This window comes from Passer domesticus, chromosome 3, assembly GCF_036417665.1.
Source record: "Passer domesticus isolate bPasDom1 chromosome 3, bPasDom1.hap1, whole genome shotgun sequence".
In the NCBI taxonomy this organism is placed as follows: domain Eukaryota; kingdom Metazoa; phylum Chordata; class Aves; order Passeriformes; family Passeridae; genus Passer; species Passer domesticus.
The window spans coordinates 107640242-107665515 of NC_087476.1; the positions used below are offsets into that span (position 1 = coordinate 107640242).

Consider the following 25274-nt stretch of genomic DNA (forward strand, 5'->3'; position numbering starts at 1 on the left):
AACAGTGAGCCTTTACAGTGCTATGGAGAACTATTTTGAAGGTACAAATCATTTGACCTAAAGACTCTCCCTAGAGTGTCAGTGTTGTGTGCTACATTTTCACTCTGCCAAACTCTTTATTTAGCACATGCTAAAGAACAGTTAACATTTAAAGATCCCCTCTGTACATCCTCTAAATGTCTCCATTCTTTGCTTGTAGATTAATATGTCTTCTGTGAAAATGAGATAATTGATTACAGAGCTGTATTATTTACAAATGAAGTGTTGTTCATGTATTGACCTTTCATTTCTATAGCTCAATACTAGTCCTTGTATAGCATTTTTAATTAGTGAAGTGGTTACAAGAATTACAAGAAAAGACCTTCTGTAGAAGCTTTTAAAAAAAGGAAACTTTAAGATGACCTGCACATTTGAAACTTCAAAACATAATATTTGATCAGGTTCAACATCCCAAATCTCTGTTTGGAAAGAGAAAGTAATCTTGTGCTTCCAAAGGCACCACAAGTGTAATGCAGACTGAAGGGGATGATCAATAGACACAAGTTAGTGTTTGCCCTTCACCCTGCTCTGGTAGTTCTTCTCCATCAGGGGATTCATTTCAGCCCAATCTTCTCGATGAGCAATGAGCAAAGCCCATCTGAGCACTTCAAGATGCTAAAATCAGGGGACTTGGGCATATTCACTGAAGCAAAGCTCCCAAAATCAGTGGCTGTAGAGCACCAAATGTCATTGTCAAAGGTGCTAGAAGTGCCAAAGAGGCAAAACATGGCAAATTCACCCTCCTGAAGCAGGACAGGGCCATCTGACCTGTAGAGTCAGGTTGGATTAAGTAATGGTGCACCCACTGCCCTGGTGGGTAGAGTAGGCAGCCCCATCCCTGGCCGTGGTGTTGCACTCAATAGCTACGAGCTCGGGATGTCTCTAACCCAGCTGAAAGAGAGATAAAGGGAAGGAAGCAGCAAGAAATAATGTAATATGGCATAAATAGAGTCCACAGCATTTTGAGGTTTAGAAAGAAATGTGTTCTGCATGGGAAAGGGAGGACACCCTCTGAGGGACACCAACAGCCTTGGGGAAACTTTGATTTCAAGAATAACCAAGAAAAACCTCTCCAGACATGAGTTTGACTTAGTCCTCATATAAATGCTTTGGTCTGGTTTAGTTTGATCTCTTAAATGAGTACTGTTCCTAGTGAAAGCAGGGGTTTGGAAGGGGAAGAAGTGTGCTGGAGGCAGGCAGCTCCGTGGTGTGCTAGCCAAGCCACTCAAGGTGCTCAATTCACGTGGCTGATCAAAGGCAGAGATGCATTATCCACTGCATAAACCATTACATATGCTGCACAGTGAGCATAAACCATTGAAATGCTTAATTTCCACTAATAGAGTCAGAAAAACAACACCAAAAATTATCTAAATTTATCCAGAAAATATGCTTCCAATAAACCTCCAAACAGGCAGAGCTCAGGCTGATCCCACCTTCCTTCTCCAGGAGAGTGAAGGAGGATTTTCCTCATGGAAAATTTTCAATATATTCAGACTCATGAATAAAAATATATGAAACATAAAGCAAATCATTTAATTTCTCAGTAACAACGATGTTAGTTACAGCTATAAAACAAATCTTGTAACTGCAGAAGAGGGATTTTTTAAAATCTTTTTATTAATTCAACAGAAGCTTATTAAAAATGTCTGTCATTACAAGTCTGGAGAAAAGTATTAGGTTCGAATAAGGTCATTGAGGAAGGATAGAGAAAAGTAAGAGAGGGAAGGCTTAAGCACTTTTTCAGTATCCTGTGTATACAGACAAATAGCACAAATCAGTCTTGAGAGTGTCTGTTTTGGGGAGCCTTCACCCCAATACACATGGTCACATGTAACATCCACTGAACTGATGAGAAAAACCTCACAGCGCTCTTTGGGAAATGTGAGCTGGCTGATTTGACAGCTGAATTGTTTGCAACTTGTACTTTTACTCAGGTACCATTTTTTTGTTGAGGGTCTGGTCATGTTCACCTCTAAGAACCATCATCTTCTGGCCTAGTGATGATCCGTTGTTCTTACTGAGCAGTCACTCCTACTCAAGGATATTACAAGAAACAAAATCAAGCTTATATTCAAAGCAGCTGAAACAATTCTGCTGTTTATGTTCAGGTCTACCACACAAGGTAAATCATACATCTATGACACAAACCATGGCGTAATTTTGCAAAAGGTGGCAGCAGTTTTTGGGCAGCCCCAGTTAGTGGCTGTCCCCACGTCTGTGCAGAAAAGTCCCTAAACAGGGCCCATCCACCTCACATGATCAAATTTTTAGCTTTCAAATTTTTAGTCACATCTGAAAATAGTAGGGTAGGGGTGTGCTGCTTCTTGAACACAATATATCCCATACATCCAGCTTTCTGGGCTAAGCAGGATGCAGGGACCTCTCAGATGTGGAGCCAATAGGGAGCACTCTGGCTACCTGGGATTTTATAAATCTTTCAGCTATCAGTCTTTCAGAGCTCCAAATGCAAAATCCAGCAGCCCGGGATATCATGTGGATTTATGACTTGGGATTTATGAACTGGTCTGGATAAAATAAGAACTGCCTGACTTTTCCTTCTTTTTTTTTTTTAGTTTGAGAAAAAGAAATCATAAAAAATTAAGACCTGATTCTTTTTCCCTTTTCAAAGCTTGTTGTTTATACAAATGTGGATGTCTTGTATATATTCAATTATTTTGATTTTTCTTCTTATCTGTGTGCTTTCTGGGGCTGGAAGCAGAATAGAGAACAAGCAATGCTGCTCTCACAAGGTTTCCTGTCTGACAGGAATATCCTGAAGAATCATGCTTTTGGGGCACTCCCAGCCCTTCTCCTAAAGTAAGGAAAGGTGCTGATAAATGTTTAAGAAGGTTTCTGGGTATTTCCAAGCAGTGGGATAGCTCCTCACCATACTGCTGCCCCAGATCTCAACCACTTTCATAATTTTTTCCCTTAAATAATTTTGCAGGTCATTTTATTTTTCATTTGATGCACACTGAGTTTTTGTTATAGGTATGTACGCATGCCTACATATATGTGCACAATCACATGCCTATTCACAGCTGCATAAACATACACACAGGTATGTCTATGAGAGAGTATTATGGGTAATTTGTGTAAAGGTTGGACTAGATGGTCTTGGAGGTCTTTACCAACCTTAATGAATCTTTAATTCCATGATTCTATTAATTCTTTTTTAAAAAACAGTAAAGACTATCTGGTCTTTGTTACTAGTGAACTGTATCTATTTTGCATAAGAGCTCATCCCAAAGGAATTTCTAGTCTTTCCTCTAACTTGTGACCTTCCTTTTAATATTTCTCGTCTTACAAAAAAAAAAAAAAAAAAAAAAAAAAAAGGAGATGGAATTTACCTTGGTCAGGAAGAAAACATGTCAGATATATTTCTGTCCTCTTTTCTAATTGACCCTTTCATACCTCTGCTAACAGTTTCTGAATAATTTTCTTCCTGCAATCCTTGAATTCTGCTCATCCTTTTATGGATCGTGGTATCCCTTAGGAAAAAGCAACCTAATAAGTAGCTCAAGTCTTTCAACCTCCCACCTTCCCCATCCCTGTGGGCACAGTATTCACATGCTAGCACTGCCAGACCGTGCCAACACCTCCACCCCAGGTAGCTGAAACCTTCGCACTCACTCTTCACCTCCTCACAACTCAAGCTGGCACCACGTAGATGCTTGTGCTGCTGGGTTTAACCTCCTCAGGAGACCTGCACACACCAGTGGGCATCTCCTCAGCCTTCTGACAACCTCTCCAGAAGGGAAGGGGCTGTGCAGGAAGGGCACGTGAGGAAAGGTGCTCTCACCCCTTCTCCTGGTGGTGCCCCCGCCACAGGGGCAGTGCCACACCAGCAGTAGTGGACTGGGGATGATGCTTCTGGAGCAGCTTCGTTTTGCTCTGCCTGTGAAGAACAGGCTTTTACATCACCTTTGGTGCCTGAATGACCTAATGTGGGGGTGTTTATCACATCAAGAAATTCAAGTCGTCCAACCAAACCCTCCCAGGCCCTATCCTGAGAGCCACGGCATGGAAATGCAACAGACTCAGTCCAAGAAATGTCAGTAACTTACTCTTTGTGGGTCTGAAGGAAAATGTGCTGGTTTGTTTCTAATTACTGCAAATTCAGAGTGGAGCTTTTTTCAGCATGACTTGCAGCCCAGGAATAATTTGATTTGGAGATTTTTTTTTAATAAAATCAAGGAGCCCAAATCATGTCTCAGAGCTAGATATAAATTGCTGCTTAAAAAGAGAAATCCAAAATTTTATTGGTTTTTAATTATTCCATATGAATTTTCCAATTGCTATCTATTTTTAAGCTCAGAAGTTACATGGTGAGTAGCTAGGTTTGGAATGGGGAGGCCAGGAGACTGCTCCCTACTTTATCACCTCCCTAACTTCAGCTTTGGTTAAGAAAGTTTGCTGAAAACTTCATGCAAATTAGTGAAATTTTATGAGCAAGCAGGATGGTGGTGTTTGGAAATATGTCTTTCCAGTTTTCACCCCACTGAGCATCTGTATCCCTGATATCTCAGGTATCCACTGCACTTCCCATTCAGGCACTGGAAACATTTTGGAGGGAGAGTGGGGGGAACTTGAAAAACAATTTTTCTCCTCTTCAGACTTTTTCTGTGTACTTTTCACATCACTGGAAGCTGGAGAAGAGCAGGTGGCTGTCATTGTGGCACCTGGGATGTGGTACCACACCAGAGCAGCTGTGTGCAGGAGCTGGGGAGGGCAGTGGAGCAGCAGCTGTCTCCTGGGGACATCCCAGGTCTATCACCCCTCTCCCTGCAGCACCCAACACTAACAAAACCCACCAGACACTGATTGCATGCCAAAAGCATCTTCACATGGTTGCTTGGTGCTGGTACGTGGCTCCTGCTCTCCCCCAGTCCCGGTACCATCTCTGGCATGGTCCATTAAAAATTATCTCTCCATCAGAGAGTGAGGGAGGGGGCTTGGGGCAGGCTCTGGTGCAAGGCACTAAGTGTCTGGACCCTGCTAAGTTCAAAGGCAGCCTCCCTCCCACCCCGAGGAGGGATGTAGCCGGCCGGAGGATGGCTGGAGGCCACACAGACGGGAAGGTATGTAACAATCCATTTATCACTTTGCAAATATTAGTGCTGCTTGCATTTGCTGCAGCAATATTTCTTCTTGGAAATTGGTGAAGTGAGTAATAACAATGTTATTTATTCTAAGACCTTGGAACTGAGAAGCAATAACAGGGGGACTGTTCCCTTGAAAGCTTCAGAGGTGCAGGAAATAAAATGGGGGGGGCAGGGAGAGAAGGACGGGGAATAGACCAACAAAGATGTGGAGGAGAAAAAGCCATTGAAATCTCGTGCTTAATTTCTTTGTCCCAAAGGTAATAAAATGCTTTTTGTAATGATTTATATATAAACAAGGCAGGGTGGGAAGAAGGGTGAATATTTCAGATTTATCTCTGGCTGGAACATCCTGCAAGGTAGCCGGGCATGCAGCTTGGATTCGGGGTCTGGCAAAGAACCTCATTCACCACAGAATCTCCTGGTTCTCTTCTTACATTTTTTTTGATTCCTGCACTGCCCCCTCCTCCCCACCCCCTCTCTTGCCTTCCCCTTACATCCCTTATCTGAATATATAAGGCTGCCCTTTGCTCAGATTTATGGGTTGGGGCAGCACTGTGTGTATTTACAGTCTCCTGACCTGCAGACCTACAGCTGAACAAGAGCAGGAGGAAACCAGGGCCTGTTCCATAAACAGAGACAGATACGTGGGGGAGGCAGCAGGAATTGTGAGCAGCACTTAACATTTTTAACTATTTGGCCAAGCCAAGGAATTAGTGATTAGATTAGGGGCAAAGAAAAATGAGAAGCAGGGTTAAAGATTTAGGAAAGGTGGGGGAAAAGGACAGCAACAACCAACAGAGACCCCAGCTTTGGCATGGGGAGAAAAGAAAAGTTATTGGGATGTTATAGGGCAAAAGGGAAGAAATGAAAGCAAATCTCCAAAACATTTTAATCAAGTTGTGCTTTTCTTGGGTAGGACCAAACAGTGCTTTTCAAGTCTAATTATCTTTTGAGGAGGTAGATTACTTAGTCTGTGTTTATTCAGGAACTAATTGCCTCAGATTAAGTAAAAAAAAAAAAAATGAAGCCTTACTCAATGACAATAATATTTCTTAGGTCTGTATCTATCAGTTGGTTTGTTAGTAGAAATTCAGTGCAGATGAGAAAATATTTGAAAGGGGCCAGAGGATTTACTCAACTTCTCAGAGGCAAAGGCAGCAAAAGTGGCAACAACCTGGAAAATAAATATATGAAATGCAACGTATGTAAGGGTCACAATATAGCATAAGTATATCAACATGATGAACAGCTTTGATGAAAATGGTAAACAAAACCACCCTCTCTTCCTGTGGCTTGTTTTACATTGCAATAAACCACTGACTCTATAACCTATCAGAACATGCTGAGATTTTATGCATCATTTCCAACTACTATTTGAACATTTGGTTTAGAGTAGTCATGAACCATAATTAATGGGATTTTTTTGTGTGTGTCCTGATAAAAAGCAAGCTTTATTGTATTTTATTACCTGTTGGTCCAAAGCTCCATATAGATGATGTAAATTCATTGTAGGTTTTAGACTAGGGAAACAGAGGAGATGGGGGTTTTGCACATGACTATGATGAATTAACATTTACAATTTCTAATCAAACCCAGAGGTTTAGCTTGAGATGCCCCGTCCAAATTTTCTTTTCTCCTGTGAGTGAGTTGGTAGCAATGGGACACAGAGATTTTGGCCCAGCTCAGCCTACCAGGAGGAAAGGGGGGAAAAAAAAAAAGCCCAAACAACCCAGGCACCACAAAGACCATGGAGATGAATGGCTCTATTTTATGAGCCATAAAAGTTTTATTCATCTTGACACCGAAACAGGTTTAGGCAGCGAGTTGACACGCCTTAAATAAATAAGTGGAATTAATTCCCCAGCTCTTGAAACAATAGCAGAGTGGCCGTAACGCTGAGAGCTGCCCCGTTGTTTCCCGTTGCTGCTCGATATTGATATTATTTGTGAGTTGTTTTTTTTTGTTTTTTTTCCTCTGGGGCCTGGTTGCTCCACTTCAGATTCTTCCCCTGTTTTATTAGAGGTTGAAAAAGGTTCAAGACCTGGTTGTACCACTGCTCCCACCGACAGCTAAAGAACCAGTTTGGCGTCTGGTTTGTCTGTTGTTTTACTGCTGACCTTCAAATCAACTTTCCCCCCTGACCCCAGGAGGCATCTATCATGACAAGAGGCTGTTTAACACAAATGGTGCCCATTTATAGGGGAAGAGAGTCAGAAGATTTCCTTGGTTGTTGGTTTTTTTGTTTTCCTTTTTTTTTTTTAATGAAGAATTTGGTTTTTTCACCCCTCTTTTCTCAGTCACCACAGGTGAAATCCCTCCTAGCAGCTGGCTTATGAAATAATGCGAGGGGAGGCCTTAATGAGCTGAAAGCACCCTCAGCTGGAGATAAATATATGCAAATGAGATGCACAAACAAAGGAGCCCGGACAGAGAAATATCTGCAATTCCAGCAAAATGCTGCCTGCAGCTAGAAGATGAACAGCTTTGATAAAATGGTAACAAAAAGCACCTTTTTCTCCTCCAGCTTGTTTTACATTGCAATAGAGCATTGTTATTGTAACCCATTGGAGCATGCAGAGGTTTTCTGCTGCTTCAAAAAAAAAAAAAGAAAACCTGTTTAAACATTTGTTTTTAAGGCATTCATGGGCTATGAGCAATGTGATAGCTCGGAGTTTTTTGGTGGCTTGGGGTGGGTTTTTTAGGGGTGTTGGTTTGTTCATGGTGGGTGTTTTGGGTGTCTTTTTTAAGCTATTTTTTAATATATATATATTTTTAGTATATATTACCTGTTGGTCTGTCTCTGACTCGGATTGCTGGTGATTTTGGTTGTGGTATTTTGCAAGGGGGAAGGCAGGGTGGGGGTGGCTGTCACTACTCAAAAAAGAAAAAAAATAATAATCCAAGTTTTGCTTTCAAATTTGGAGGGAAAATCCAAGTTGACAAGTAGTAAGAAGCAGCTCGGGGCTGGGGGGGGGTGAGGAGGGGGAAGAAGAGGGGAAAAAATCCAGACTTGAACACTCACCAAGCAGCACCCAAACAGGCAGCTGTAATGAAAGCAATCAAGCCTCGGAGCTAATTCAAAGACAGACATCTAACATGCTGATTTTAATAAGATTTTAAAAGGCAATCTCTAACTTTTAAAAGTCGCTCTTTTTAATTTAATTGGGATGGTTTTTTGGTTTATATATTGCCAAAACAAACACAGTCACTAAAATATGTTTTCAATATATATAAGTAGCATATCTAGAAAATGTTTTAAATTAGCCCCATATTTTGAGGGGAGGCGGAGAGGGTGGAGGAAGGAAAAAAATTCACTTACTTGGGATGAGTCAAAGACATTTTCCAGGGGTCATCATGTCAGAATAATACCTTTATCTTCTCGTCCTTGCCTTTATGAATCCTCCTGTGTGAACATATGGATGCCTCTTTACCTATAGGCTTCTTCAGAAAACAGCCCCGACCGTCCGTCCCTTGGAGATAGGCAAACCTGCCTTTCTAAAAGGCAGAGGAGAAAAAGGCAGAGAAAATACAGTGCTGTTTAACTTTTAACCTTATGATATCATTAAATAGATTATTATGGATTTATAAATGGAGGGTAAACACTATAAAGTTTAGAGGGCCCTTTACTTCAGGCACTAACCACAATTTTTATATCTGGCAAGAAGAAGAAAAATAGACTTACCTTTAAGGAAAAAAATCCCCCTCTTTCTTTGGCACTTACAGATGTTAGAGCAGACAAGTGTCGGATTTCCCGATGTCAAGAAGATTTCCTAATTTTTCACAGCCTTCTCCTGTTGCATTTTTGGCCCGATGTGGGAATCATCAATTTAATTTGTGGGGCTGCGCACTGGAAATCAAGATATACGTGTACGTGTGCTTTAATGAACCCTAAAACCTGACAGGCAGCTGTCTGCTTGCAATTGCCCCAAGCTCAGGATTTCAAGAGTTAATAAAAACTTGGTTCTATTAGGAAGGCTTTCTTTTTTGCAGCCCAGGTTTGTAGCAGCATAATTATGTTCAACTGCTGCTGTTTGAAAAGGGCAAACAGCATCTTAGGCACAGAACAATGAAATTACAGCTGAGATTTAGGTTAGCAAAAGCCGTCTTCTGCAGGCTTTTATGATTCATTATTTCCCATTAAATACAGTATTAGAAGTGTACACCAGATAGCTCATGGTTGCTGCGCTCAGAGCACATTATCTATATTACACAGGTCTGGGGAGCAGAATTAGAAAACTTTGGGGGAATGAGCAATATGTGTTTGCTGATAGAAGTACCATATGGCTCATCTTCCTCAATTGCTTTCATTGCGACTCTGATGCTGGAGAAATTAAAGTTTTATTTGATGTGGCACAGCTTAATGAACTGTCTTCTGTTAGGAAAATTGAATATGTTTCCTGTTATTTGAGCACAGAGCCCTCATGGTTTTGGCTGATGAGGGATGCATTATGTATTGTTTATTTAGCATTTTGAAAACAAAAGCAGATATTGGAGGTAAAATTGATTACTGCAGGATGTGTTATATAATCACATTTTTCTCTCTTTAAATTATGGCCTTGCCTATTGTTTTTATGGCAGCATTTTTTGAGGAGGGGGGAGGGTGTCCCCTAATAAAAAAGGAGAGGTTGTCGAGGCAAAGTATGTAATTGCTGCTTTGTTTAAAAGCAGTGTTAGAGATTTTTAAGTTTAGAGAAGGACATGGAAAAAAAAAGAAATGCACTTATACATATATTAACCTGCAGACCCAGTGGCTGCCATGCTGTTGGTCTGGGGATGTTTGAGGACTGTGTGTGCTCTGGGGCTGTGTCATTAGGAGAAGACTCATTTGTCCATCCTAGATGGAGGACACAAAGAGGGGAACATCCAGAATTGAGGAACAAAATATCCTGGATTTCCCATTTCTTAGTATATCAGGCAGAGTTGATTGCAAAATGTTAATACCTGCCAGGGTGGCGGTGAATATTGTTGGGGAGGATACAGAAAATAACTGGGAGAAGAGGAGCCCATCTTACCAGCCACTGCAATATCAGTCATTTATTTGGGCAAGAAATAAGATATTGATGGAAAGATGGCTCAGATTGAAGACAATGTGTGGTTTTGGCTTTGTTTGTAGTGTAAACAGACATGCACACACCAAGGACTCTATACCCTACCCATGTCATTGGGGTGGTTGGCAGCAATAAGCCCAGTGACAGGCAAGGGCTGTGGGTGCTAACCCTTCTTCTCTCCAAGGGAGCAGACAACTGTACTTCAGCTCTGACACTTACAGGCAAAAAAATATTAATATCTCTGGAGAATGTTATTCTTATTAATTCCACTTCTGCTTGTTTGAAATCCTGCCCCATGACACCCTCTGACTTTTGCTGTTATTGATCTCCCAGGAAAAGGGAGGTGGGGATCAGGGAGCAGTGAGTGGAAGGCAAAAACTGCCTGTGATAGCTCAGTGCTTCTCTTCTGCCCTCATGCTGCTTTGACAAAAAGACAATTTGTCTTGTGTGCCCCACGATGTTTGAGGACTCTGGAAAACGTGCCTGTTAAACAAGCCCCACACAGAATCTAAATACCATCCATTAAAAGAGAAAGTCCCAATGTGTTTACAGCAGCGAGCCAAGGCGCTCAGCCCTCGCCCCGGAAAAACTCCCATTGACGTCAGCAGGGCTTGTGCTTATGCAAAGAGTGCAGGATGCTGCCCTGCACCTTTAGAAAGAAAAGGAGGGGGGGAAAAAAAAGAAAGAAATGAGTGGTACTGAAAGGAGGATGTTGCTCTTGAAAACGTCTTGGAGCAAAGTGGTTAAAGCAAAGCCTGTATAAACAATGACTATAAAGATTTTCCATTCTGTATCACTCTTTAAACAACTCCCTGCCGTAATTTCAGGTGAGTACAAAAATAAATAAACTATAGCATGAGAGGAAGAAGAAGAAACAAGAAATGAAATTTAAAAAATTGCATTGCAACCATGGCTGGAACCACAAAAGCTTAATTCCTTTCATTCAGATCTATTTCCCAGAGAAGAAACTGGTGGGTTTTTATGAAAGGCTGCTCCATGACAGGAGCCTCCTTTGAGGAAGACCATTATGCATTGTTATCAGCATGGCGTAATTTGACTGTTGACAAAGTATCTGTGGCAGTGAGAATGAAAGCAGTTAGAAGTGTGTCGGGTTGTAATCAAGAAGATGCTTAGCTGTGCAACGCTGCATCTTGAGCAGATTTGAATCAACATTGCCTTGAGGGGACACACACACACGCACACAGAGACACAGGCGCACACACACACACACACCAAAAAAAAGTCCATTAATTTTTAGTGGGAAAATTAGAGTGGCACTTGATGAAGTGAAATTTGACATGCGTTAATTGCTCCACAGCTCTTCTAATTAGAGATTTTCAAATTCTTTTACTGCTGTCAGCCTGATGCCACATTGTCTTGCTGGACAAATAGTAAAATTGCAAATTGAGTTGATCAAGAAGTTGGACTTGAAGATATTGGTCTTTAGCTTGTTTGCTGCTGATCATCATTCTTGTAAGAGAGTTAGGGTGTTGTGGCCTATGAAAGACATTTGGGGAGAGAAAAAGTGCAGTAAAATCCTTCTTCTTGATAAATTGAGAATCAATGATTGAACAGAGCTTGTTTAAAAAAGATTAAAGCATGCAAGAAGTGAACAATAAAGCAATGGAGTTGTAAATAAACCTTTAATCTTTGTTAAATCTATGTCTTGCCTGAGATTTCAAATATTATTCTGTTTTTAATAAAACCATTAAATTCGGTTTATTTTTTGATGCACGTTTTTCACAGTGTGGCAGATGGAGGCAAGGGGTGGGGTTCAGGTTCATGCATGCCTTTTGCCCTAACCTGAAAAGCAGCATAGCAAGACCATGTTCTATATCAAAACCTAGTTATAAGGTTGTATGAACACATATTGGTGCTGGCTTTGAAAGAATGATTTTGTGTCTTTTGTTTTTGTTTTCTTCCTTCCCCCCATTCTGGATCATGTCTCCCCTCCCTTAGCCTTTGAACCCCTCTTAATTCATTAACATATTGAATTTTTTCAATTTTCCATTTTCTTGCAATAACAATATTAATGCCAGGGCCAAGGCCTGATTGGAGCTAAATTACTTGTTACCTGCTGGCATTTATTTATATGGCATTGAATTATAAAGCTTTGCTATTGTCATGCCTTGGGCGAATTGTTTATGACACCAGTAATAGGAGTAATTGTTATTGTTGAAATTACCTGTCAGCTACCCATAGCAGTGGCCCTTGTCCCACTGACAAATAGTGACAGGGGAGAGGGATCCTCCGCACGTCCTCCTGATGACTTCTCCTCTGATAATAAGGAGTGCAGGGCCTCTGATAATTTGCCTGTCACTGTTGAGTGCAGCTCAGAGAGAGTTGGCCAAATTGTTGTCATTCACTTTGACAAAGACAGCAAAACGCTGTGGAGCAGGAGGAGGATTATCAAAATAAATGAAAGCCCTCACACGTCCTTTGTTTTGGGTTTTTTTGGGGGTTGGGTTTTTCCCCTCCCCGTTGCCACTCGCCTGCCTTTATGCCAGAGTTGTAAAAACGGGGATATGTTCCGCAGCAGCGTAACTTAAGAGTCAGCACAGGATAGCGGGGAACGACACAAGGGCTTGTGCAATTTGCGTGCTGTTTGCCTGAAACATTTTGGTTTCTAAATATAAATTAAATTCTTTATGGATTTTTGGGGGGTTTGATTTGGTTTCTTTTCGCCTAAGGCTGTCTGTGTTTTGGCAATTACCAACTGTCATTGCAAGAGAAAGGGTGGTGTTTCTGTTGCATGGATTTGATTTTATTCTGTAATTTATTCTGTTATTTTTAACAGTCAGCAGCATTTCTTTCAGCTCTCCTCTCGCTCTCGTGCCTGGCCCTGTGAAACACACCCGGTGCAGCAATCAGTGTTGCCCCATGCCCAGGGCTGCTGGAAACAGCTCTGCTCTGCAGCTTTTTGCCCCCCTGAGCTATTGCAATATCAGCCGAATTATCTTCACCAAAAATATTATTTCCTTTAGGAAAGGAGGTTCTGTCACTGATAAACCCAGCAGAGGTCTGTTAGCTGCTGCAAAGGAGCTTCGTGAAGAGGCGGTGTTATTTGTCAGAGCCTATCTATTTATAAAAAAAAATAAAATAAATTATAAAAACTCCCCCTTCACGTCCTGTGACTGGTGCGCACGGGAGGACGCCCACGCTCGGTGCAGACTTGCTGCCAATCACACCCCGACACTGCTGGAAAAGGGAGATATTTTACACCATCACAGCAGCCAGGGATGCTCAAAGTGCAGGTTTGGGAGGAGAGCATTACACCCTGCCTGATCCGGAGTCGTCCACCCCGCATCCTTCACATCTCATCCTATAATAGCAATAATTTCCCCTTTATTGGTCTTTACACTCAGGTAATGACTACCTGGGGCACAAAGCACCTCAGGGGCTGCTTTAGGCCCTTCGCCCCCAGTAGCCAGTCCCTAATTGATCAGTAAAACCTCCCACCGAGTCACTGATGCATCACATTATTTGCTGTAACAATGAGGTGTGGTCCACATAAATACCTGTGGGCACCACCTCACCCCTCGATTTGCTCCCTGAAGGAGGAGGTCTGAATTCATGCTACCAAGGATTTTCATCAGCGGCAAATAAATCTGCCGAATCCAGCTCTTTCATTTGTAACCATTGGGCTCAAACGCATAATTTAGCCAAATTATCAGCTGCCTCCATCTTCCCAGGGAACGAGTGCAAACAACGTTTTAGGAACAGACATCTAAATTTAGTAGGGTTTTGAATAATTGATAGGCTGGTGTGACAGAAGATAGAAACTTATGTTTCTAATCATCCCAAAGCATTTCTCCTTCCTCCTACCCCCCAAAATGAAGTCGCTTTTTTTGCAGTTAAATATAGGGAAGATGTCCACTTAACAAGTATAAAATTGTGATAGCATTAAGAGGTTATCCGTGGTAATAAAAAGCATGGAACGTGCCTGAGAATGTGATCTGTAAGGCAGATAATTTTTAAAGATGGAACTTGTCCTTGCTTTGTCTGGGTAGAGGCATGTTAGTGATCCCAGAAGGGGAGGATAAAAAATATAACACACATTTCTAACTGAAGATATTTAAAATGTGTAATGTATTTCGGCATGTTACTGTAAGCTGCTGTTTGATGTTTTTTCCTATAAAGCTTAAATTAAGCATCCAGATATGGTTGTGAATCTCCTGCTCCTAGCTGCATCAAAAAACAAAATACATTTTAAACGGCTGTATTACCAATATCCTGATAGTCTTTACCATACAATCATAATCATCTTCCCTCTATTTTCTCTCTTCATTCCTAAATACAGTCCCAGCATCAAAAAACCCACCTTTGCATTTCAAGCTCATTTGAAATGTAAACTTTTAGCAAATAAGTGATGGCTTATGGAGCTGCATCGACGCTGTGGCTGGCAGCAAATTCCTTTTTCTCCCTCCCCTCAGTATAAGGGGTTTGAAATACTCATCAGTGTCAAAAGAAACTGCGCAGATCACTGCTGCTCTAAATAAGGCAGAGCAATGTTGAAAAAAAACCTGCCTCCCCCCCAAAGAAAACCAAAAAAAAAAAATCACTCAATGGATTAAAATGACATTTCTGTCCCATGTCAGTCCAAATGACAAAGTGTCATGTTTTGCATCATTTCAGAAAGATATACTTCAAACAAATTCATCGTATAAACAGGCAACAGGCTTTTGTTTGAAACATTTCAGATCAAAAGTTAAGGAAAGAACAATTAATATTGCCTATTAAAATCCCTGTTATTGTTAGAGATACATTTTGTGGTTACTGACTATAAATAAAAGCAAAGGAACAGAGCCACAGTTTCTCACCACTGCAGATAGAAAAAGGCAATTTCCAGCTTTTTTTGTTTTGGTTTTTTTTTTCCCTCAAAGTTGCTCTTAAATGTGTTTGCTGAATAAACAGGATTAACTGTATTTAAAACAAGAGATAAAGAGCAGCTTTTTACTGCGCTGAACAGTCTGCAGGGTTTCCAGACTCCTCTGAATGCACTTCATGCCTGGAACATAATGTTCATATTTTACCTTTTTAATGACACCATATAGAACAAGCAAAATATTTTAGTAATAATACAAATATGGAATCGAGGGGGAATGATAAAAAAAGAACATTTTTACCATATCTGCTTCTGGCCAAATGCCGGAGTGGTGGGTTTGTTTTTTTTTTACTTTCTTTCTTTTTGCTTTTGTCTTTGTTTTTGTTTTTGTTTGCAGTTTTGCAGCAGGATGAGAAAGCAGGAAGGAAAGTATTCCTGCTGCTGAAGGGGCTTTCCCTTTTCCTCTGGCTGCAAAAACTCACCGGGTGCTGTTAAAACAAAACTAATGGCGAGAGCGCGATCTGGAGAGCCAGCCTGCTATCAGCTGCATTTCAATGGAGGCTTTCTCAAAAAATAGGTACAAAGAAAAGAATTTAGACAAATTTGCCTCTTAACCTTTAAAGATTTCCTGCCTATTTCAGTATGTCCCTTATTACATTAATTTTTTATTTAAATTACACCATTAACTGGATATGAATTTATCAAGAATACATATATTGATTTATAAAACAGTATCATTAATTATTATAATAGCTAGATGTAGCTGATATTACAAAGCCATTTAAAGGTTTTTAATATAACTTGGACATACATAGATAGATAGACATTATGGACAAGACTACAATTTAAACTGGCTACCAGCAGTTAATGAAATCCTTGATTTATTTTCTCATTTAGAGATTGATTATGTTGTTGCTTTGTAAAACTATTTATTTTATGCCATTTTTCAAAGGATGTCTCAATAAAAGTAAAAGATAAATAAAACATCCAGCCAAGTCTCAATGCATATTTGGTTTTATATTTTCTTTTTTAATGCTGCAGCTGTAAATGTATTACTAGTTTGGAGAGTTGTCACCTTTACTGTGAATTGACTTTCTTGATAGTAGCTGTGTTTGCACATGCACAATTTTCTATGTTTGGAGTAAAAAAAAAGAAAATGAGAAAAAAATAAAATAAAAGAGGATGTCCTCCTCACAACATTGTGCTTATTTCATAAACCAAAACCCAGTAAAATGCCTTTCTGGCATAGATTTCTTAGGCATAGTTTTTGTTTAAGCTATGGAAAAATGGGACTTACCCTAGTGCTGCAAAGCAGTCAGTCATGGAGAACATTTTGATTTAAAATGCAATCTGAAGAGCAGAAAAAAGAGAAGGGTAAAAAAAAAAAAAGAGAAGGAATGATATAAACAAACAGTACACCACTTTCAAGTTCCTCCTAAAATGTTCCTAGCTTAACTAATACATTGGAAGTTTAAATCTTTACACATTATTCTTGAGGGGCTATGTCTCTTGACTCTTTATTTATATCACTTATTCTTGTCTGGCAACATATGTTACCGATTTATTATAGTATTTTTTTACTGTTAGCCAGACAAATGTAAGGGCTAGCTGAGGAAGGGTAGTTGCATCTGATGAGTTTAACAATTGCAGGGCATCCTTTAGGGGTAGCCAATGGGCTCTTTTGAAGCTATAATACTCACCATTAACCATTTTCATGCTGACATATTTTTATTGTCAAAGTTGGGGCTTTCCCTCATATCAGCTTCTTTTGTATTCAATGGCTTCACAGGCAAACCAAGCAGTGTGGCTGAATGGGTCTTCAAGCCAAGGTTTGTGTAGATGTCTCAAACCACCTTCTTATATCTTGGCATCTAAATCTGCATGTCATGCCCCCCCACAACCAAACAAAGAAAAATACATGCAGAAAATAATACTTTAAAAAAATTCTAATTCTATAATCCATGACAAATGCAAGCAAATCCTAGGCACAGGCAGTCAGATTTCTCAGGGCCATTACTGACACCAAAAGGTAGCAGAGAGGAAGACTTTTCCCACCAAAGCAATCTTCTCCAAATTCCTATTTTAAATGGATGCACCAGCATCAGAGGGAGAAGTTGCAAGGACAGGTGGTGAGGTGCATGTCACATTTTCAACATGGTGTTTTTAGGTCACCTATTCTGGAGGAAGATCTTGAACTCTCCCCACCTTTTCCTTCCTACTCATTCTCTGTCCTATCTCCTTGTTCAATGACAACATCTTCCTCCAGCTCCTCTGGAAATTGTACCCCTGTGTCTTGTTTCACTCTTAGAGCCCCATCTTGAGCTTCTGGGAACCAAAAGGTTTGTACAAACCGCGGGGACATAATTCCTAACATCTCCCACAATTTCCAGCCCTTTGATACCAGATCAGACCATTACACCTGCCAGAAAATCCCACCATGTGTGAGACACCCAGTGTGGGATGCTCAAGAGTCCTCCTCCCCAAGGATCTCTGAGTAGATGGTAGGGCACACTGAAGTTTCTGCTCCTTAGAATTCAGTCAGATTTTTAGGATTTTTTACCTCCAAAAAGTCAGGTGTAATTTGCCTTGCGTCTTCAGGGAATGTGGGAAGAGGCTGTGTAAGCTAATGTGAGACCACGGGATCTGAGGAGTGATGATCTACAGGGAAAAAGGGTACAGCAAGCAACGTTTTGGGTGGGAAATGAGGTGTTCCATGTAGAATAAATACAGAAATTGCAATTAAATTCACTGGGCTCCCTTGAAGGGAGAGATTGAAAGTGGATCAGGGCACATCCCCTGATAGCACTAGGAGGTCCTTGACAAATGTCATACAAAATACTTTTAGTTGGGAGGAGAGCAAGTACCCCTATGGGTTTTGGGGTTTTTTCTTATTGATACTTCAGCTGTTGTGGGCCAATTTTTTTATTTTTAATTTTTTTAATTTAATTTTTTTTTTTAATTATCAAGTTTCTCTCTACTTATTTTAGGGGGTTTTGAGGACTTTCTAACACAGGTCTGAGTTCACCAGTATGCACAAAACTTGCATGGAAATAAAGACTTTCCTTTCTTTTTATTTTTCTATCAGGAAGCTAACATAACTTTTACTTTGGGTTTGTTTTTTGTTTTTTTAAATTTCAATTAAATTATACTTTTGATGCCCCACTAAAACAATTTGGAACCCCCAAATGAACTTTTGGAGACAAGCCTAGTCTTTCTTAATGCCAAGGGCACAGTGAAAAAAGCTGCAGATGAAATGGTCACACCAGGACTCCAAGATTTAAGGATTTGAAGTCTTGGTTTTTCCATTTCTCCAGAAAGGTTTAACTTAGGCAGATGTCATCAGTGTCCTGGGCAAAAATTTGGTGGCAATACCAAAGCTTGGAGCTTTGGATTGATATTTATTTAATTTTGTATTTTAAGGACATTGACAGCAACTTCATAATTAAGCTAATAGCCTCCCTTAAATTTGTTTATTCCACTCAAACCCATATTTTCTTGGCTGGGGAGGGAGGAACAGGAAGCATGACTTGGTCTCTCAATCACTCTCTTTCTGTTTTGTCCATCACCTTGGTTTCTTTCCCCTGTTTTTGACCTGCACTTTTTCTGGATCAGACACTGGCAGGTTGAGAGGTAATAAGAACCAGATGGACATAGTACAGAAATTGCCCAAATGGGTACGAGAATGTGGGGAGCTGTCAGGCATGGAGAGAAGCTGGAATTTTTCAGCAATAAAATGGGATTTATCGCCACTCTACCACAGTCATTGCCGACAACCGTTTACCTTGACAGAAACCCCATTCCAATAGGCCATACCGATGCAGATTTTTTTTACTTTTTTTTTTTCCCCCTAAGAGTGATGATTGGTATTTGTTCTAAGGCTCAAATGGCCTGCACTAAAGGTGAAGCATTAGGCCAAAGTCCTGTATTCCCTACTGAGGCAAATGAACCTGCTAAAATAAGTTCCTTCCACAATAGCTGTGTAATTGAAACCAGAAAGTGAGAGAATTTGATAAATTGCTTGACCCTGAAGGAATGTTAAGGTCATAAATTTTCATTGCATTTTTTTTTACTTCTTTTTTAGGAAAAAAAATCTCTTTTATATATATACAGGTAGGTAGATATATTATGTTTAGTATTTGTCTCTGAATTCCAGCTAACTTCCAGATCATTAGCCGTTACTTTGCCATCCTCTCCCCATAGGAAACTGCTAGAGGGTTTAGAGCATTCCTGCCTACAACTTCCTAGGAGGGCTGAAGGACACTAAACACTCACAAATGGCAGCGCTGTTAAGGAGTCAGCCACATAAAGAATAAACAACCCAAAATTGTGAGGTTAGCAAGTGCAATCCCTTTAGAAAGACAAAATAAACAACATAAAAAATACAAACATACTGTACTTGAAGAGTGCTGGAGTAAAAAAAAAATCTGTAAATCATTTACAGGCTATCAAACATTTATTGCTACTTTCAGCTTTCTTGTTTTTTAACTTAGAAGTGGTGTTACCTTTTACTTGAAAAAGAATGATCAGAGTTTTCTTGAATAATATGTACAGTATTGAATTATATGTCTATAATAAGATGTCCCTTCAAGCTCAAAAATACAAAAGCAAACCCCAGATCCCACAGTATCTTATTGTGGTAATATACATCTTGAGAATAAGTAAAAGAAAAGAAAATTTAAAAAAAAAAAAATAGAAAATTAAGGCAAGCCAAGAGAAAGGATGAGAATAATTAGGAGAATAACCAGCAAGGTAAAACATCCAGCCATGCTCCCTGTTTTGTGCTTGCACCCATCAATAAATACAGCCATACTAAAATAGCTTTCAGAAAGAAACAGAGAGGAAACTCAGAAGTATTTTGGTTTTGTGTATGGTTATTTGGGGTTTTTCTCCTGCAGTAGCAAAACTTACTTCTGTAACTGTAGCAGCTTCTACTTCTCAACAGCTTGAAATTTGCCATCATATAGTAACTGTTTCTTATAATCTGGCTGCTTTCCTCCCTGTGCTTTGAATATAACATTTCAGAGACAAAATTGTCTCACTTCAATAAGGCACTGCACTTTACATAGCCATACACACTTAACCCTACATGAAGCAAGCTAAATAATCATTAGCACAGTAACCCATTGCTATCAAAAACTTATTGGTCCTCTAAATTTTAAATTAATGACCTGTCTCCCTTGTTCTGTGTGTCTGTATGTATCTGGTTTTCAGACACTACAGTGGAAAGTCATAGACATTTTATCAGCACATGTTAGATGATTTGCATTATTGATATTTCAATTTAAATGTAAAATAATAAAAAAAGTGCAAGGAAAAATAGTTCTGCTGAGTTGATTCATCTTTAGACCCCTGCTTCTTCAATAACCCTTCGGAGTCTAAATTAGCTGCCAATATTTGAGAAACTGATAAAGAAATGCACTCTGCTCCTCTCTGGCCAGGTTGTTGCAGCTCAAATAAATTTCCTTAAGAAAGCATGAAAAAGAGAAGCTAGAGGGAAAAAAAGAAAAAAAAATAATTGAAACAATGTCCCCATAAAATCATAGCAAAAACCCCTCAATAATTTATACTCACTCTTTCTTTTTTGAAGACGTTAAATAAAACTATGGTGGAATGGGGTTTCCTTGCTTTGTGAGGGATGTTTTTTCCCCCCACAAACTTTCTGGCCCAAATCCCTTCTTTCCTTTTTATTTCTTTGAGTCCCAAAGTAACTGCTAGTCATTTTAAGACAGTTACTTATCCGGAGAATGAAGGAGTATCGTCTGTGTTTCAATTAGAGAAGGAAAAAAAAGATAAAGACTTGGAACATAATCGAAAAATGCAAAGAGACATATTAGGATGAGAATTTTCATCTGTTGCTGTATAAATATTTTAATAAAAGTTCTAAAATAATGTGTCTGCCTCCTGCTCTATAAAAGAGAGGAGATTATGAAGTGCAAATGATGCAGCTTAGATGTATAGATCCTACTGGGATTTTTCACCATTTAAAAGTCTCTCCGTGCTTCTCCTCCAGAAGTTTGTTTTAAAGCCTTTTCAGACCCCAAGAAGTATAAATTTCACAAGTATAAATAAAATATGACCAGCAAGTGGCTTCAATCACTAATATTTTTTGCAAACTAATGTTCAGCTGATGCAACTCGATTTTGTTTTGCATCACATTAGTGTCACAGCGGCAATGACTGGCTTTTATTCACCAACCCTTTGAGTCAGCACTTCAAGACATCTTTCAAATTAGGTCATACTGCAAATTTGCCGCTGATACAAAGGTTGATTAAGAGAGCTTCACAATTTTAAAGGGATGTCTTGTAAGGAGAATTAAGGTCTGGTTGATAGTTCCAGGAAATGTGAGGCCCCGTAACTACATGAAAATAATGTATAGGCTCTACGGGGAAAGAACATATTTCCTCAGAGCGCTTGAAGAAATACTCATTTACAATTTAACCAAGTTCTCCTCCCCACACTCCCCCCCACCCTGTTACAGGAGAAATTGTATGATGGGTCTCTAAAACAAGCCTTGAATTATAGCACAGAGGCAGAGAGATGAGCCCTGCTCTCCTCTTGCCGAAAATCAGTCCCCCCCCTTGCCTCCTTTGATCTTCTTTGGAGAGACATATTTCTCCCCCCTCCCACTGAAGCATCTTGGTTTCTGCTTTCCCCCATAAAACAATCCAGCGTCGCAACGGGACCCTTCACCCGTAATGTAGCAACTCCATGCTGAAGCTGAATTCCTTGTGTAAACCTCCCCTGAAGATCTGGAGGGGATGATGGGAAGAGATTACCAATCATGGCAGCCAGAACTAGGGTTGTAAATTACTTTTATGCCAAATTTAGGCATCTTAATGAAGTGGCCAAAATTTTTCCCCTCTGCAGCACAGAAGGGACAGTAGCTCTTCTTGCTCCAGGGTCTGAGCATGCAGGAGAAAAATTTCAAAGGGACCTGCTGGCTGCTGTGTGGTTCTGGAAATTGGGCCTCTTCATTTTTGATGGCTAAGGGGGAAGCGAGATGAATTATCTCTTTGAAAGGAATCAGACCCAAATCTAACATTTCTGTGGCACTCAGGGATTTTAGATTTCCCAAACTTTCTCTCTTTGCAGGGAAAAAAAACACATGAAGAGCCGAGAGTTCCCTTAATTTGATGTAAGTGGATAAAAGTCAACTGCCAGCTTTGTTTTGGTTTAACTCTTTTGGCCCACCTGGCAAGGCAAGAAGCTGCTGTTAATGTTGGGTTTGCCTAATGAATCAGTGCTCAGAATGTGAGGAAAAAAAGGCAGGATTTTGGTTGCAGCTACATTGAAAGCAGTGTTTAATTCTCCTGCTGCTGAAACTAGAGCCCCCCAAGTTATCTTTTCTATGCTCAGGAATATTACCGTGATTTAAGGCTATAGCATCAATGAAAAAAACACAAACAATTTAAAACTAGAGCCCAAAGAGAGTTTTCTCGCCATATGAATAGCCATGAAAGCCAGAAAAATGTTTCTCATTCCCACTTGTATTTTCCTTAATTTCTTTGCAGCAGAGTCCCTGAACTTGCATTTCTACTATGGCAGCTGACTTCATTTCATGTTTTTGATGTTACGATCACCCACAGACCTTTCCATTCTCCATATGTTTCTGGATTCAGTCACTTCACCCACAGCCCTCCCCTACAGTATAACACCTCAAATCCCCCCGCATGGCAAAGTCTATTTTATTCCCAGTCACTTTCAATTTGCCTCCTGTGTTTCTCTGAAGGGTTTAGTTGAATGTGATTTCTAGCACCAAAAGAAGAGGAGGGGGAAAGTGGCAGGCTACAAATGAGAAGGTGGCCTGTGCCACAGCCAGGAGTTGCTGGAAGGGAGAGTTTTGAAAAGCACTGAAATAGGACCACCACAAGATTAATTTTAATATTTTGAGCTACATTTACACTTCAGGTTCCTTTAACCCTCTTCTACCAGGTTAGATAAAAATGGATATAAGCCCTAAAAATATAAGTAATAATGAGATTTAAAGACAGGAACAGCAGCAACAAAAGGTGTATATCTACCCTATAAACTCTAAACTTCCCTGCAGACAATTTTATTGTGTCACCCCACCTCCTGCCCTGTGGAGGTAGCTGCTGGCTGCTTCTGCTACTGCTGCCCTTCTCCAGTCTCCATGAATCAGGCAAGAAAGGATATGAACTCATGCCAGAGTGACTTAAACCAATCGTGGGAAAACAAACTGGGGGTTCCTTTAAAATAAAAAAAATTCATACTGCCTTTTGAGTCTTTGTGAAGACACTGAGAACATGCTTCCAAACTCTTTTGTTCTGCCCTAAGGGATGGAAGGCTGCTCTTAATACAAGAAAACAAAGCCTTCCATTGCCACTACCAACAAAACAAAAAACAACAACAAAAAAAAATAGAGAAAAAAGCAAGCTGAAATGCTTATGAACACTTTGCTCCAGGCTCTGTGGCAGTAAGGAAAAATCATTGCAACCATCACAAGACTTGGCAACACCAGAGCCATGCCAGCAGAGTACTCTTCCCCATTACTGTAAATCACAGGCTGAGCCCAGTTTATTGTGAAACATCCAATTGTGGGTCCTTGAATACGATAAATAAAACCACCGTCCCTCAGTGCACTTGACTAGTATCTGTGGAAAATTCACACTTCTGCCTAGGGACAGGACAGAGGCAGCTGATGCTTCAGCGTAGCTTGGTGGAGACAAATCACAAAAGAGAAGCTGCAATTAAATCTAGGATTTTCTGTGCTTCTATCTTCTTTATCACCATCGCTACTGCTGAGAAAATCACTTTATTCATTTTAAGCATTGAAGTGTCAAGTATTTTGAGAGACTAGAGTTGAGCTCATTTTGGTTGGGTTTGGGTCCACACTTAGATCAAAACTGAACACACACAATGAAATAAAAGCTTAAATGGTCCCTGGGAATAAGGCAAACTGCAGGGGGTAACATTCACCTTTAGCCAAGGAGCCACGAGCCCATATTACAGCTACCAGCCCTCAAACGCGTGCCAGCAGTGCTGCAGGGCCCTGATTCAGCCCAGCGAGGATGGTATTACTCAAGCCTTTCCTCTGGGAATATGTCAACAGGCACATTTAAAACTCAGCTTCTGCAAGCTATCAGCCACTGGCCCTCATGCCAGGAAAACATAGAGGCACTAATGGAAACAGTACACAACCAGGGAGCAGAGCTGCACGGGGTTAGATCAAACTATGCCCATATTTCATAGGATTGCTCCTGCCCCACTGTTGCTTTAGTACAATTTTCCACCATGCACAGACCCAACAGAAGGATGTTGTGATGCAGCCAGGGGCAGAACAGCTCTGTAAATAGGGGCAGCTCTGAAACCTGCCAAGCGATCCTCAGATATAACAGGCAGTACCACCACAGGACTCATTCCCTACGGGACATGGCCAGAAAATATCCCAAAATAATGGATTCAAAGCCCTCTTCTTGCTCAGAGCTTGTCTCCTTTTGTGCATCCTGGGTCAGCTGAATATTTATAGAAGAGACTGGAGGTCAGGCTGCTTCAGTCCCTGCCCCAGCCCCCTTGCCCAGCTTTCGCAGAGCCAAGTCGCCAGCTGGCGGGTAGCCCCTCTCCCCGCTGCGCCGGGAGCGCAGCCTCCTCTGAGCACCAGCTGGCTCCCAGCGACACCGGCGGTGACAGACCCGCCGAAAACCAAGTTGCTCCAACCTCCCGAGTAACTGACAGTAGAATGGGCCCTCACACCGTGATATTTAAGGCAGAACTTTATTTTGCACAGGGTAAAACCTTGTAATTTAGGTTCTTTTCTTCACCCCCGTTTTTTTCTTCTCCCCAACAGGTTCACAGTTCAGAGTCCTCCTTGATGTGATTACCCACCAAGCTATACAGGACAGAATGCCACACAAATCTCCTTAAACCCTGCATCTTCATTGAGAGATGTCTGCTAGAAATAAACTTCAAGATGTGAAAGAGCCAAGTTCTTAGGGCCAGACGGTTTGCTCCACCAGCTCCATTGAGCAGATGAGAAAAAGCACCTAATTAGCCAAATTTATTAATATGCTGGGGGTTTTTTCTTCAAAGAGGATACAGCTACATTATAGAGGTGAAACATGACTTTTGATGATCAAGCAAGCAGTGATTAAATAAGGTTAATCCTCATTTTATATGCTAATAGGATATTTATAATCTCAACTGCATATCCAATTTAGCTATTTTATTTTCTGTTGTTAAGAAAGTATTTCTTATTAGTGAAAGAGAATACCCCTACGTTCACTGCAGATGCTATTT

At 40.5% G+C, this 25274-nt stretch overlaps 1 long non-coding RNA gene across 2 annotated transcripts; it reads right to left on the reverse strand.

Annotated features, from left to right (window-relative positions):
- Positions 1-1542: 1542 nt before the first annotated feature.
- LOC135297411 (uncharacterized) lies at positions 1543-16353 on the reverse strand. Of its 2 annotated transcripts, none has more exons than XR_010359421.1 (3): positions 8830-12631; positions 8467-8642; positions 1543-6321 (listed from the first exon to the last, which is right to left on the reverse strand). It is a non-coding gene; the product is annotated as an uncharacterized LOC135297411 (long non-coding RNA). The 2 variants fall into 2 exon arrangements; XR_010359420.1 differs by lacking the exon at positions 1543-6321 and adding an exon at positions 16318-16353 and having other exon boundaries at positions 6888-8642; positions 8830-11692.
- Positions 16354-25274: the final 8921 nt, after the last annotated feature.